The sequence below is a fragment of the Anser cygnoides genome, chromosome 20, assembly GCF_040182565.1.
Source record: "Anser cygnoides isolate HZ-2024a breed goose chromosome 20, Taihu_goose_T2T_genome, whole genome shotgun sequence".
Classification (NCBI taxonomy): Eukaryota; Metazoa; Chordata; class Aves; order Anseriformes; family Anatidae; genus Anser; species Anser cygnoides.
The window spans coordinates 2493894-2508258 of NC_089892.1; the positions used below are offsets into that span (position 1 = coordinate 2493894).

The following is a 14365-nucleotide window of genomic DNA, read 5'->3' on the forward strand; positions in this document are numbered from 1 at the left end:
AAAAACACACTGCCCTAACCCAAACCGCATCCTCTATGCGCAGCAAAAGGAAATGTGCACGTTTAAAACATTTCTCCAACCATTTCTCTTTCTCAAGACACCTATTTTCAGACCCTGATTTTAAACTAGAGCTTCGGTACTTCTACGTTGTCGACAGACCATTTAATATTAGTCCTTTTAGAACTCCAATTGCAAAAGTGAAGTGAGGTACGAGACTCGTTCTCGGTGGCACTATTCTTTGCCTTCAGTTCTGTGCCACTTCAGTAAAAGCTGTAATCTCCAAACGAGGGACCTCCTCCTGCCGTGAGGCAGCCGAGGTCAGGATCAGAAGCTAGGGATGCTGCACATGGTTTCCACAAGAAAGCCTGGAAATACACATTTGGTCCTCCTACTGAATGCTGTCCCTTTCAGATTACCGTTTATTATTTGGTCTGTAGGTATTTATGGCTACTCTACAGGCCCGTATGGAAGTACCTATGGCTCTTCCAGCTTTGTCCTCAGCCTGCTGAAGGCATACGATGCCAAGTTATCACAGCTGTTTGCCAAGTAACAGTTCCCAGTAATGAGAACCCCAGAACTAAGGGCCCTGAAGCCTCAACGACTTCTTATAAAGGAAGTGTGCGTCTCTGGGTCACGGCTGAGAGGATCGCCGCTGTGGTTCTGTGGTTATTCCCACAGCAGCTCCCGGCACAGCACCCACGCAGCGTTTGGAGGTCAGAGAGCAGCCTTCCACTTCCCGCACGGCAGCCCCAGGAAGGGCAGCCAGGCAGTACAGAAGGCCAGCAGGTAGCGCGGCGTAGGTTTGGGAATTCATTTCCAGCTCACAGTACAACGCACTGTTATTCTTGGTAATTTGCAGAAGGATACATACAAAATCACTACCGTTTTTGACTGAGTTTGATTTAAATGTAGCAGTTAACTATTTTAAAGCATTAACTCCAGGGAATTAAATGCCAAACCAATAAAACTGAAGAAATACCACCGTTGTTTGATATTCTTTTAACAGCTCAGAAGTTGTTTTATTTTTTGAGCCATATAACAGGAATAGCACTGCTTTAGACATCATAAAAGTCAAAGAGTAAGACATCGCAGCTTTGTAAAGAAATACTATCTAAAAGACAAGTTTGAAGGACAAAGGCATAGATGAAATTAGCTGAATTTTCTTTGGAAAATATTATATTCAGTTGAAAATCAGATTTTGATTATTCTAGAGATTCACACAACTGCCATACAGCTCTGGCTGTATTTTTTCAAGACTAAATTCCCTAGGCTGAAGGCAAGAGAAGCCCTTCACATGCAGCCCCACTACACCCCGCTCACAGCAGAAGTGGTTAGGGGTCCCGGGTCAGGGAACCACAGGCAATCCACCCCAGAGCCAGGCAGCTGGCATGGACTGCTGTGAGAAAAGAGTGGATGGAGGTTTAAAGATCTCAAGAGAGAATGGCTTCCAACATTTCCAAGAGGAAAATCCAAATCAAACCTACTTTTGCTGATTTTCACTTCCACAGCTGTTCTGAAAAATGGTTTCACGCAGCCTGAAACAGAGACCAGGGCTTCTCCGCTCTACCCTGCGTGCCACCAGACTACCCCAGTTTCTCTGAAGCCCTTCTTTCTTGCTTGCTGTTCATTTTCTGTTTAAAACACTGGCTTCTATGCTTCATCTGAGCTAAATGAAGTCAAGGTAGCCATTTTTTATCTTGATTTTGTTACCTTATCTTGTTTTTCTCTCTTTTTTGATTTGGATAGTCTTCTGGCAAGCACCAGCAGCAATGACATCATAGCAGGAGGCGGCATCTATTCAGGGGAGCTCAGAGCCAGCAAAAATACTCCCAAGAACACTAAAATAGTTCCTATTACATTTCCTTGGCAAAGGAAAATTGTATTATATAAAAAAGCAAAAGAAATAGTTATCACAGATGCATGCAAAGTTCTTACGTTAATGACTGCACCTCAACGCTCTGGTTCACATCTGCAGCCTGGCAGCCTCTACTCTAGGGAGGTCAGATCTGTGAAGCTTACCAAAAATCTGCTCCAAGCTCACTAAAAATCTAGACTCCAAGCACCAAAGTATGGAAGAGGGAACCACATTCCTTGTGAATTAAGTGAGACTGAACTCCCAGAGAAAGTCTGGCAACAAAGGCTGGCAGGAGCAGTTGCAGTGGAGGAAAGAGGAACGAAGTCTATGTGGATTCCTGAAATTAAGCTGTAAATACCCAATCGTGTTGTTGCATTGGCAGATTGCCACTTTACCAAGAAAACACTCTTTCCTATACTGAAAACGACAATTCTTCAACTTCGAGGAAACAAAAACTCAGGCCTGCTTACAAACAGCACCAAGATTTTCCAACTTCCTATAAGCATGTCAGGTGGATATTGCTTTCCACAGTAAAAGGACAAACGTCTCCAGCAAATTATCTTTTATTTATTTAATTAATTATGGAGGTGACAGAGAGAGAAGAAAGGGAAATGGGCTAAGGAGCTACAACACAGCAACAATGCAATGCTAAAAGCTCCCTGCGTACAACTGTGAGCAAGCCACTTTTAATTCAGCTCTCCTTTACAAGAAGGGGATAACAAGAACACGTTTAAACTTGCATGAGGATAGCTGGATTAGAGACTGAAAAGCAGATGAAATTGCTGTACTCAGGATCATAACAGCGCACTAGCAACAGGAAGGCCAACAAGAAGTGCTCTGCAGCTGCACAGAATCACATTCAAGGGAAATATTAAGCAGCACTAAGTTGTGGAGGGTTCTGCTGAGGGATCTAGTAGCAACCCTCTACAAAAGGGTTGGTTGCATGTTCGGTCCTTAAGCAATGAACTCTGCCCCATGAAAACACACACATCACAGTTAGACCACTGAATCAAGTAACTACTATCTTTGATGAAGGAAAACCATAAAAACCATGTACACTTTGAGCAAAAAGGAAACACAATTTCAACAGCAGCAATTTTTTGATTTAAGTGTGCATATGAACATAGCACTGAATTAAAAAGCTCTGATTCCACTGTACACTATCATTTATAGCTTCTCCTGAGGCTCTGCTGCCAAGGGCTAAAAAACTTCAGCTATGCCTGGAATGGAAGTGATCTTCACCCCTGAAGTTCAAAGGTCAGGATTTTACTCCCCATGCCCCTTCATTACCATCATCATGTCTGGCCCAATGACAGATTAATAAAGGGCACCTGGGAAATCTTTAATTGCCAATATCATTCCACCAGAAAAGACCTGGGTGAGCATTTATTATTATTATCAGCAGCAATGAATGAGAAATCGTTTTTCTATCCCCAGAAGTGTGACAATTACTGGAAAACGTCATTTGCACTGGTACATGCAAGACTTTTCAAGGTTTCTAAATGTACATAAAAGGAGAGAGGCACCCTTGGCTTGCACCCGGCACAGCGAGACCTTAATCCTATATCGTGTGCCCTAAGCAAGTACAGTGGCTACCAGCCAACAGCCTGCGCTGCTGTAGCACCTCTCTGTGGTTCAGGTGTTCCTTCTCCGGCTTGCAACAATTTTCCTGATTCAGGCTTCTCCAAAGACATTTTTTTCCTCATTAAAAGTGTAATTTCTGATGATCTGGCATTTTGCCACAAAAATGACTAAGTGAAAAGGTCGGAAGGGAGGTTTGGGCTGGACATCAGGAAGAATTTTCTCGTGGATAGGGTGGTGGAGCACTGGAACAGGCTGCCCAGGGAGGTGGTGGCGTCCCCATCCCTGGAGGTATTTAGGGGATGTGTATTTGGGTACTGAGGGCCATGGTTTAGTGATGGGACTCAGCCCGTCAGGTTGATGGCTGGAGTTGGTGACTTTGAAGGTCTTTCCCAACCTAGATGATTCTGTGAAATGAGATCTGATTTTTTATTTATGTTTTTTAGTGAAACTGGAGACAGCTACAGCTCTTTTCTGTACTGCAAGAGCACTACCTCAAGAGGCTTGAGTTTAAGAAAGCATGCTAGATGTAGGCTCTTCTCTTGTTTATTTAAAATTGATTCAATATGGAAAGTTTAGGCTGGATCAGGTATCAGTTATATAAATTCACTGTTCCTCTATTTATTGCATATATTTCTCTTAGAATACACAGAGGGACCTGAAACTTACATATTTAGTTTAGATACAGTTACAATTAACATAATAACACAGAAGAGAAAGCTAAAGCCCAGGTATTTGTCAAAAATAAGTAACAGTGAGGCCTTCAGCAAACATAAGGTCTCAGAAATATTCTTTGCAGATTTCTCCTTGGAACAGATGACAGCAAATTGAATAATCTGACTCACTGGAAGGAAGGCTAGCATTTTGTAAAATAGCAGTATTTCATGTGCTCCTCCAGCTAACTTTGCCTTGTGTAGCTATGAGTGTCTGACTGAAATGTCACCTCTAGAAAAAAAAAAACCTACTGTTTTAAAACAATATCGTAAAGTTAAGTATGTGCTAATTAGTGGTGGGAGAGAGTGGTGGCCAGCAGTCTGCTTGTGGCAGGCCTGTTGTTTTGAGGTTAAAGGCATGGCTACAGTTCTCTCTCTACTGATTGAATCTACACCAGCAGGTCATTAGTGTGCAGGATTTAATAGGCTCACAAACTATATCTTGTCTCCTTGAAGCGGAATGCACCATTTGACTGCAAATCCGGACTGCTGGAAAATAACTGTGTTTTGTCTGAGATAACACTCAGGGAAACATGAGTTGGGAGAGCTCTCTTCCAAAAAAATGCAAACCCAAATGTATATGCAGTCTTCAATTACAATTACACTTACATTGCACAAACTTTGTTTTTAAAACCTAAAAACTTTGTTTTAAAAACCTACAAAAGAACGAACAAGCATTGTTCCAACTCTGCTCATTTCTTCAGGCTCATTAAAGACATTCTGAGACAAAACATAGTTTTTGATCTCAGGCATTGCTACAAGGCAACTGTACATTTCAAATGAGACATTCATTCCTAACAAAACAAAACCTCTATGTAAGTAAAAAGTCAGTCCCTGAAATGCAGAAGTCCTTAATTGCTTACCTTTTATAAGCAGGTCAAATTTTTAGAAGTAGTTTCTCAAAGCAGCTCAGACATTCCATGTTGACTGCTGCACCGCAATAAACAGCTGCAAAACTTGCTGATTTATTCCCCCACTTTCTGTGCATTCTGAACCCCAGAAGAAATCCCATGCAGGAAAAAAAAAAAAAAAAAAAGGCAAAGAAAAAACAACCCCAAAACCCACAGGAGAAGCACCTCGGCTTCACCCTTGAGCAAAGCACAAAAAAGTTTAACAGGGAAGCAGAAAGGAAATACAGGCACAACTAAGTTTGGCTAAGAAACAGCAAAAGCAAGCTTGTTCCCTTTGCCTGTAGTCCTGGCTAAAGGTGCCTCTCCAAGCAAAATTCACTGAGGCTCCCAGCTCCTCGGAGCAGATGGTATTCACACATTATTCCCCAACAGCAGCATTCCCTAGGCCAATCAGGAGGCAGCACTCAAAAGCCAAGCGCTTCCCAGACTCTGTTACAGTTTTCAATAGCTATAGCACAAGATGAATGACTCAGAAAATGAATAAGCAAGGAAAATAAAACACGCCTCTCTCCCAGTCAGAGGCACAGGCAGGCAGTTCAGCAACCCGAATGTACTAAGCATTGGCTTCGAGTCGAATGCACCTGTTTTTTCCCTAAATCCTAAACGCTGATTACATTTTCTGTATCTTTAATTTGTGTTGTCAACTTAATCTTGGGTTGGAAGTCACAGGAAGAATTAAATCTCTGCATTTTTTTCTTCAGTCTTAAACACTACAAACATTTGAAAGAGTCAAAAAAGGATGAACTGGGTGCATGTTCTTCAAGATAAGCAACTCCCAGTTAACTCGATGAAGCTTCTCATGCCATCTCTTGCTGAAAACCTACATAAAAAGCTCTCAATATTTCCGCTGGCTCTACCTAAACTTACCAGGAAAGTTTAAATTACAATAAAACAAATACAACTAAGAAGCAAATGAGCTAACCACTACCCACCTTTCGGGGAACTGTTACCCAAAAGCTGGCCAAAACCAGTAAACTATTTCCAACTGCTTTGTTTAGCTTATATACCATTGCAACTGTCTCATCCAGGGATCACTCTTAAATCCAACTGCACAACTTGATGTCCGGCTTTTTTGACAGCTGCAAATGAGTAGTAAAGGATGAGCTGCTGAACAAAGCAAGTTACTCCTGGAAGCAGACTTGCAGAGCACTGACAGTTTTCTCCCTAGAATAAAGTACTGCCCTCGTCAGCCTTCCAAAACATACTGAAATTCTCTTTATTTTTTTTACAGCAGAAAAGACTCTAAGAAGATAACGCTGCATTTAATGTTCCTGTGCCAGCTCTCACTGCAGTCTACATACAATGCTTTTATTGCTGCCACCAGAAATTAACTCTGGGTTGGCCAACGCACTGCAGTCAGACAAGTGGAGTCAGTTAAATCAGCTGAACTATCTAGGGTGGGAAGTATTCTCCCAGGTTCCCCTGGATATTTTCAGATCTTTGTCTGTGGCGGTAAATTGATCCTTTGCATTCCTGTCTGACACATGAACTGTGAAAAACTCTTCAGGGATATTCTCTCTGCCATGAGTAATACTCTAATAGCACTTCTGCAAAATATAAGACCAGTTGCAGAGACAATGAAATACTGTGAACTCTGGTCTAACTTTTACTATTATTATTTTAAGTCAAATATATGTATTTATTTATTCTGGAACAAGTAAGAGGACTCCATTCACATCTTACTTTCCTAATTTCAGAACACTGAGCATTGGGAATTCTCCAGCCTGGATTAACTGTAGGATTCGGAGGCACCGATTTGCTCCACACACCACGCCATGCCCACCCAATGGTTAAGCAAACAAGCCCACACATAGAGCTACAGGACAAAGAACAACGGCTCGTGTTAGTACGTTTGCCACAGCTGTCTACCAACTTCCCAGCTACCTCTAGAAAAGTATTTAAAGGCGTAAACCAAATAGCAGCTTATCTAGATTTGGTAGAAAAACAAACTTGAAACTTTATTTTGGCAGACATTTTCTGATCGCTGCATTAAGCTCTGGGGCTGCCAAAATCTCTGACTACTGACTCACCGAGCGAGGCAGCTGGTAGGCCTCCAAGTCTGTATCAGCAGTAGCGATGCTTTGCAATTAAATCTTTTGCATGTGCTAGTTCCTCGGAGATGCTCAGAGGGGAAGCATACCTAAATGTAAACCTTATTACCATAATGATCTGACACGATAACTGCACGGATGTGTCGAGAAACCTCCCTGACAAACATCCGAAGCAGACAATCAGACTAAAGAACATTGCAGTGAAGTGGCCAAAGGTAAGCACCTATTTATTCTTTCCATCCCTAAGCATACAGCACTCTTGTTAGACATGGGTGTAAAGCATCAGCTGTTGCCAACCTTTCTGGGCATCACCAGAACAGGAGGCTGCTGTCCAACACCTCCATAGCTTCACGTATGGGATCACAGCAACCCATGCTTAAAGGTCGCAGAAAAGGTCTCGATAAAGACTTACCCCTTCTATTGCAGCTTCTCCAGTTTCTGTTATCTGCTACCCACAACCTTATGAATTTGAATGCTTCTGACCTACAAATACCTTGATATATCATCTCCACTTCCATGAAATCCCTTGTCCTTTGTCTTCCAAATCAGACGCAAGAATATAACATTAAAAACCCGTTGTAGAAAGTTCTGTGAGAGACTCGTAACAGTGTCATACTTCAGAGAGAGAACGCGAAGGCTTTGCTGCAAGGCCATGCTTTGGAGTTGATCTTTTTGGAAGCAAAATAAAAGAGGCTTTGGAAATATTTGACTATGAAAAGCCCCTTTTCTTCATTATGAAAAATGAAGGCACTACCTTAACTGTTTCCAGTACCTCCAAGTATGGATGGTTATACCCTGTTCATCTAATGTCCCTGGGTACTTTCATGTAGATGGTTCTCCTTTACTGCGGGCTCATAGGCTGGTGGGGTGCTTGTTGCTTGATAGGCTTGACCTTCTTCTATGGATTTTAGTAGTGAGAGCAAGGAAGAGACTGCATGCAACGTTTGTTCCTAATTCATTTATAAACTTGGAAATTGTTGAATGCATTCTACAAATCATTATATAGTAATCTTGTTAATCTTTGGTCTCCTGTTCCCCCAGAGCTTTCTGCCTTTTTGATACTGTTGGACACTTCACTAAAGCTATATTGGATTTCTCCGTTTCACCACATACTGTAAATTATACTGAAGTTTCCAGATATTTCTTATATCTATTTTTAAATCCTTCCCTTCATTGCCAAAAAGTTCTGGGGACAATAAAGAAATCCAATTATACCCTCCCACCTATTTTAAACTCTGTGTTTACTCTACTCGCCACACACTCACTGACAGTTCAGACAGACTACTTACTATTCTTTTCCAGCAATGATCGCTACACATACTTGGATCATTTCTTTAGAGTACGCCCCGTACTGGTCATACAACTTATAGGCTCCTCAGCAAGTAACGTGGAACAGTGGCCTCATGTTACCTCCAGGGCTAAGCTGTCACTATTTCAGATGTTCACCAATAAATAATGCCCTCAGGTAGGACATACTTGAATTTGTCAGCAGTATTTCTTATGTACAGATACTCCACTTTGTCTTTGCCCACCAAGATTTAAAACTTTTTTTTTTTTCCAGAAAAATGCATTTACTCCTTCAGTCTTCAGCTGCACCTTTCAGTGCAGCACATCTTACATATGAGTTATAGTTAGTACCTGAATACAGTATAGGTAAAATGAAGAAAACTACGGCATGCTGTAAGAAAAGGACTGCCACCCAAAATATGCCTGCTGCTTTTATGCACAATTCATCAGGAATTCAATCTGCATTTATCTTCTGCACGTATTACATTGGCATTTGTCTTCCTCTTTCCAATTTTTCCTACCATCGAGCACATGTTCCTTTACCTCTCTTTCCTCAGAAATCATGAAGACAGACATGGTATAAGGACCGCAACAAAGAAGAGAAGAATGATGGCTAAATGTCCCAATGCTCTATAGTTCTCAGCTAGCTCAGCCTTGAAAACTGACATTCACGATGAGAAAGTATGATTTTAAATAACTGCTATTTAATCAAAAGAGAGACCTCGCTTATGTAACAGAATATCAAGGAATAATATATTTGCTAAAGAATTCTAAACATCTCTAAGTAGCCACATAAATATTTCTACTAATAATATACTCTTTGGTTTTTTAACTTATTGAATCCAAAGAGTTCTTTACAAACAAAAGCTAACAACATAAATGCTGGCTGAGGTAAGCAGATGAAGAAGGCATCGTTTTTAAACGACCTATGCCACAGGCCACAGTGCAGAACTGCTTAATCACCTAACGATAGTTTAATGTGTTTAATTTCCAAACTATGCATTAGCATTTGTCTTCGGTCCTGTAGACAATGATGGGAAATCCTCTTGTAAGAAGATGATCATATGAGGTCAATAACACACATATATTGTCCACACAGTGAAATAAACTTCACGGCCATGAAATGGAAGAGCCTTTGGAGCTGATGAGCCCTCGGCTCTGCCTGCTGAGGTGCTGGGTGAGGTGCCCCAAACGAGGGCATCTGCTGGATGCAGCCCAGTAGCCACGTTCACGGCCTTCGCCTGTTCTATGGCAGATCTTTGTTCTCTCTCTCTCAATAAAACACCTCACTCTTCACCTGCAGCAGCCATAAATTATTGGTCCTGGGTTCCTGCACAGCTCTGCTATTAAACTTCAGATCTGATCTAGAAAAGCTTCTGTTTTCCCAGTCCTTACTTCTGCTTTCCTCTCTACCAAATGCAATCTTTAACGCGCATCAAGGTGCTGCTGAGGTTAGGATTTCCTCACTGCCCTAGACCATTGCTTAAAGAATCTAAATTACCAACAGCAGGAAAAGTTCAGGCCTGGCTGTCATCCATGCAATCCTCCTGGCTGATTACGTATGTCAGAGTTTGAAAAACACATGCCATAATTCCTGTATTATCAAAGCACAATGGTTTAACTCAGGATGTGGCCTTCGCTATCCATGAGGAAATGGTTGGCGACCTGCTACGGAGCTTGGATGTGCGCAAGTCGATGGGGCCGGATGGGATCCACCCGAGGGTACTGCGAGAACTGGCGGAGGAGCTGGCCGAGCCGCTTTCCATCATTTATCGGCAGTCCTGGCTATCGGGGGAGGTCCCGGTTGACTGGCGGCTAGCCAATGTGACGCCCATCTATAAGAAGGGCCGGAGGGCAGACCCGGGGAACTATAGGCCTGTCAGTTTGACCTCAGTGCCGGGGAAGCTCATGGAGCAGATTATCTTGAGGGTCATCACGCGGCACTTGCAGGGCAAGCAGGCGATCAGGCCCAGTCAGCATGGGTTTATGAAAGGCAGGTCCTGCTTGACGAACCTGATCTCCTTCTATGACCAAGTGACGCGCTTGGTGGATGAGGGAAAGGCTGTGGACGTGGTCTACCTTGACCTCAGTAAGGCTTTTGACACCGTTCCCCACAACATTCTCCTCAAGAAACTGGCTGCTCGTGGCTTGGACTGGCGTACGCTTCGCTGGGTTAGAAACTGGCTGGATGGCCGGGCCCAGAGAGTTGTGGTGAATGGAGTCAAATCTGGTTGGAGGCCGGTCACTAGTGGAGTCCCCCAGGGCTCGGTACTGGGGCCGGTCCTCTTTAATATCTTTATCGATGATCTGGATGAGGGCGTCCAGTGCACCCTCAGTAAGTTTGCAGATGACACCAAGCTAAGTGCGTGTGTCGATCTGCTCGAGGGCAGGAAGGCTCTGCAGGAGGATCTGGATAGGCTGGAGCGATGGGCTGAGGTCAACTGCATGAAGTTCAACAAGGCCAAGTGCCGGGTCCTGCACCTGGGCTGCAACAACCCCAAGCAGAGCTACAGGCTGGGAGATGAGTGGCTGGAAAGCTGCCTGGCCGAGAAGGACCTGGGAGTATTGGTGGATAGTCGGCTGAATATGAGCCAGCAGTGTGCTCAGGTGGCCAAGAAGGCCAACGGCATCCTGGCCTGTATAAGAAGCAGTGTGGCCAGCAGGTCGAGGGAAGTGATTGTGCCCCTGTACTCGGCTCTGGTGAGGCCGCACCTCGAGTACTGTGTTCAGTTTTGGGCCCCTCGCTACAGAAAGGACATGGACGTGCTCGAGCGAGTCCAGAGAAGGGCGACCAAGCTGGTGAGGGGTCTGGAGAACAAGTCTTACGAGGAGCGGCTGAGGGAGCTGGGCTTGTTCAGCCTGGAGAAGAGGAGGCTCAGGGGCGACCTCATCGCTCTCTACAGTTACCTGAAAGGAGGCTGTAGAGAGGTGGGGGTTGGTCTATTCTCCCACGTGCCTAGTGACAGGACGAGGGGGAATGGGCTAAAGTTGCGACAGGGGAGTTTTAGGTTGGATGTTAGGAAGTACTTCTTTACCGAAAGGGTTATTAAGCATTGGAACGGGCTGCCCAGGGAGGTGGTGGAGTCACCATCCCTGGAGGTCTTTAAAAGACGTTTAGATGTAGAGCTTAGGGATATGGTTTAGTGGAGTACTTAGTGTTAGGTCGGAGGTTGGACTCGATGATCTTGAGGTCTCTTCCAACCTAGAGAAATCTGTGAATCTGTGAATCTGTGAAACTCCAGTCCTCTGTGGTACAAAATCTGCATTTGTGATTCGCCCTCACTGTGTAGGGAATATGATTCCACTAAAACCAGTAGACGAGGTTTGGCCTACAATGTTGTTCAGAAAGTCTGCTAAATCCACCGTGCCTCTAAAAGCTTAATAAGTAACTCACAAAGAAATATTGTCAGGCTACACACCAGAATAAACTCAGAGGTGATACCAGTGTTCACTATAGCGACAAAAACTGTAATCTAAGCAATGAGAAGACACAACGAATGCACAGTTCACAGATATTTTGTACTCAAGAGTTTGTACACAAATACAACGTTTTATAAATCTTCGCCAGCTCACAAAAAAGTGCTGAGTTGTCTCTTACTCTTATAGCTGCAAGCGGCTATAGCACAAAGAGAAATCTGCAGCTCTGATATGTCATCCCTCTGAAATGGGTAATTTAGGGTTATGGTTTCAGAATCAGCACATTCTTCAGCACTTTTCTTCCAAGAAAAGGTTGTGGGTTTGTATGTGTGCGTGTGCCTGTGTGTGTAACAGAAAGAGAGAGAAGAACCAAGTAAATTCATTCAGTATATTAAAAAGAACACATGAAAAAGTCAGAACTGTGAGCCATCATAAAATGACAATAATCTTTCTTTATATTCCCACTTTTCAGAAAATATTGGGGGTGGGGATGCTGTAATGATTTTTAAGAGCCTTACAAGAATCTGTATCGTTATGTGAGCTTTTATCCTAGGCACACAGGGAGGGAAGTTGCAGAACTTCGACTCCCTTCACAAGCATCAAAATGGATAGCAACCTCTCAAGCTGGTGTTCAAAGTGGTGCAAGTACCACAGCTCAACGAGGAATCATAGAAAATAACCCAATAACCGTTTCATCCACAGGTTATGATTTTATTCCAAGGTCTTCTGTGTCAAGGCAACTAACACAGCTGAAATCTCATTGCAGGCCCCCAAATAAATGAGCTGGTCCTCTGCTCCAGTCACGAGCAGTAATAAATCCATGAGGTATCCTCCACAAAAGGTTGGCAACCTAATCTGATTAGTAAAAAAACTGTGGGGAAAAATGAGCCACACAGCTTCTCAGTCTTGAATATTCCACTAAGGTCTTTCTAGATGATTTCATACATCTCTATAAGCAAATGAAAGGGCTGCAAGAGGCAAAAAGAGCAAATCTAAAATATATTACCGCCACATATCCTTCAGAACAGCTTTTGCTATCATTAGTGATCTATTTATTGGGCTGGTCACGACCAGCTAAGAACGAACTGACACTGAATTCTAAGATAAGGTATATGGCAAACCAGGAAGGACTATCCGGTAAATCAAAAACGAAATAACAGTTTTCATTCTGCCAGCAGAAGGAATTTGATTTGACATTCTTGGAGGCAAAAAGGCACTTTTACAGAAAGCAGTTCAAGTTACGGTCTGTTCCCAGGGCGTCCGTGTTTGTCACGTGGGCAGTACAGTAAGATAAACACAATAGTTATCCGTGTGGTCAGAGCAGCTCATTTGCTGTCTGATAATAAGAGGGACAAAGGGGCTGCTCCATGAATGACAGCTACCAGAAAACCTTCTCAAAGGAGAAAACCTTTCTCACCAGCACCCTGCTGGCATATTTTTGAGAACTTTCTACTGAATGAATTCATGCAAAATAATGCATGGTATATCATAACAGATGAACGCATCGATTCTGCGCATTGCTCCTGCGGCTCCAGCAGCAGAACACCTTATGCAATTGACCTGACCAACAAATGGCTCAACCTTTTTACTTTTTTTTATTTTAAACCATGGAATTGTTTAAATCAAAGTAATTAAAAAAACATATCTAAAAGGAAGCCAGGGATTTAGAAAGTTAGGAAGGGGGAACCACAGGAAGTTCTTCTCTGATCCTCGGTGCCATGGGTGCTTATTTCTCTCATTTCACGGTATGAACATTTCCGGTGCCTACCTACTTATTCAAATATTTTGTAGGAAACACAAGTTACTACAGAATGTGACAGAATATACTTCACATGTCTGTAGTGAGAAGAGTGAAGTTCTATATCTTAAATATACGTTCTAAATTTAGTGAGCCGTTTTAGCAAATCTGAGAAAGCAAAGTTACTCTTATACTTCCCAAAGAATCAGGACATTCCCTCTGTGACTCCTAAAATCCAGATTCTAATGTTGGGACAGGCAAAGATAGTTGTTTATATGTTTGTTAACATCAGCCCAAAAGGTGCATGCACTTCTCTGAAAATCCTAAAACTTGCTGCTATAAAGAAAAAAAATAACTTTCAATTCTGTGTCATAGTGGCATAAGAGCAGGAGTAAGACACGAGAGGTAGCTGCTGTTGTTCTAGAGGGAAATTAATGTAACTACATGAAAAAGAGAATAAAAATTTAAATAAAAGAACTGTGATTCTACCTTAACTTTTTCAGGTAAATATTATCATCTGAAAAACACTGAATTTTGTCCTTGATTATTTTATACAATTCAACATCAGCACGGCACAGAGCTCGAAGTAAAGCAGTGCTGCCCACTTATATCTGTCCAGTCAACTGTTCACATAGTTTCAATGTTACTTCATTCCCTTAACCACATTCCTTCCGCACAGCTTCAGGTCTACCGTGATATTAACACTGCAGTTACGTTGTACTAAAAGCTCCGGGTTATCAGCAGAAAATATGCTGCAGGAATTCCAGAGGTAGCTCTTGAACCCTATCTATGTTGAAGGTGGAATACTTTGT

General features: G+C 42.7%; 1 protein-coding gene across 2 annotated transcripts in view; it reads right to left on the reverse strand.

Moving 5' to 3' along the window:
• DAB2IP (DAB2 interacting protein) overlaps nt 1-14365 on the reverse strand; it is a 226804-nt gene that overhangs the window by 177999 nt on the left and 34440 nt on the right. Inside the window, exon 1 of one of the 2 annotated variants that reach the window (XM_048056598.2) lies at nt 5013-5144. The exons of the other annotated variant lie outside the window; for it this stretch is intronic. The gene's annotated coding sequence lies outside the window, so the exon portion shown is untranslated. Of the gene's footprint in view, nt 1-5012; nt 5145-14365 lie in introns of those variants that run through there. 2 annotated transcript variants of the gene reach the window in all.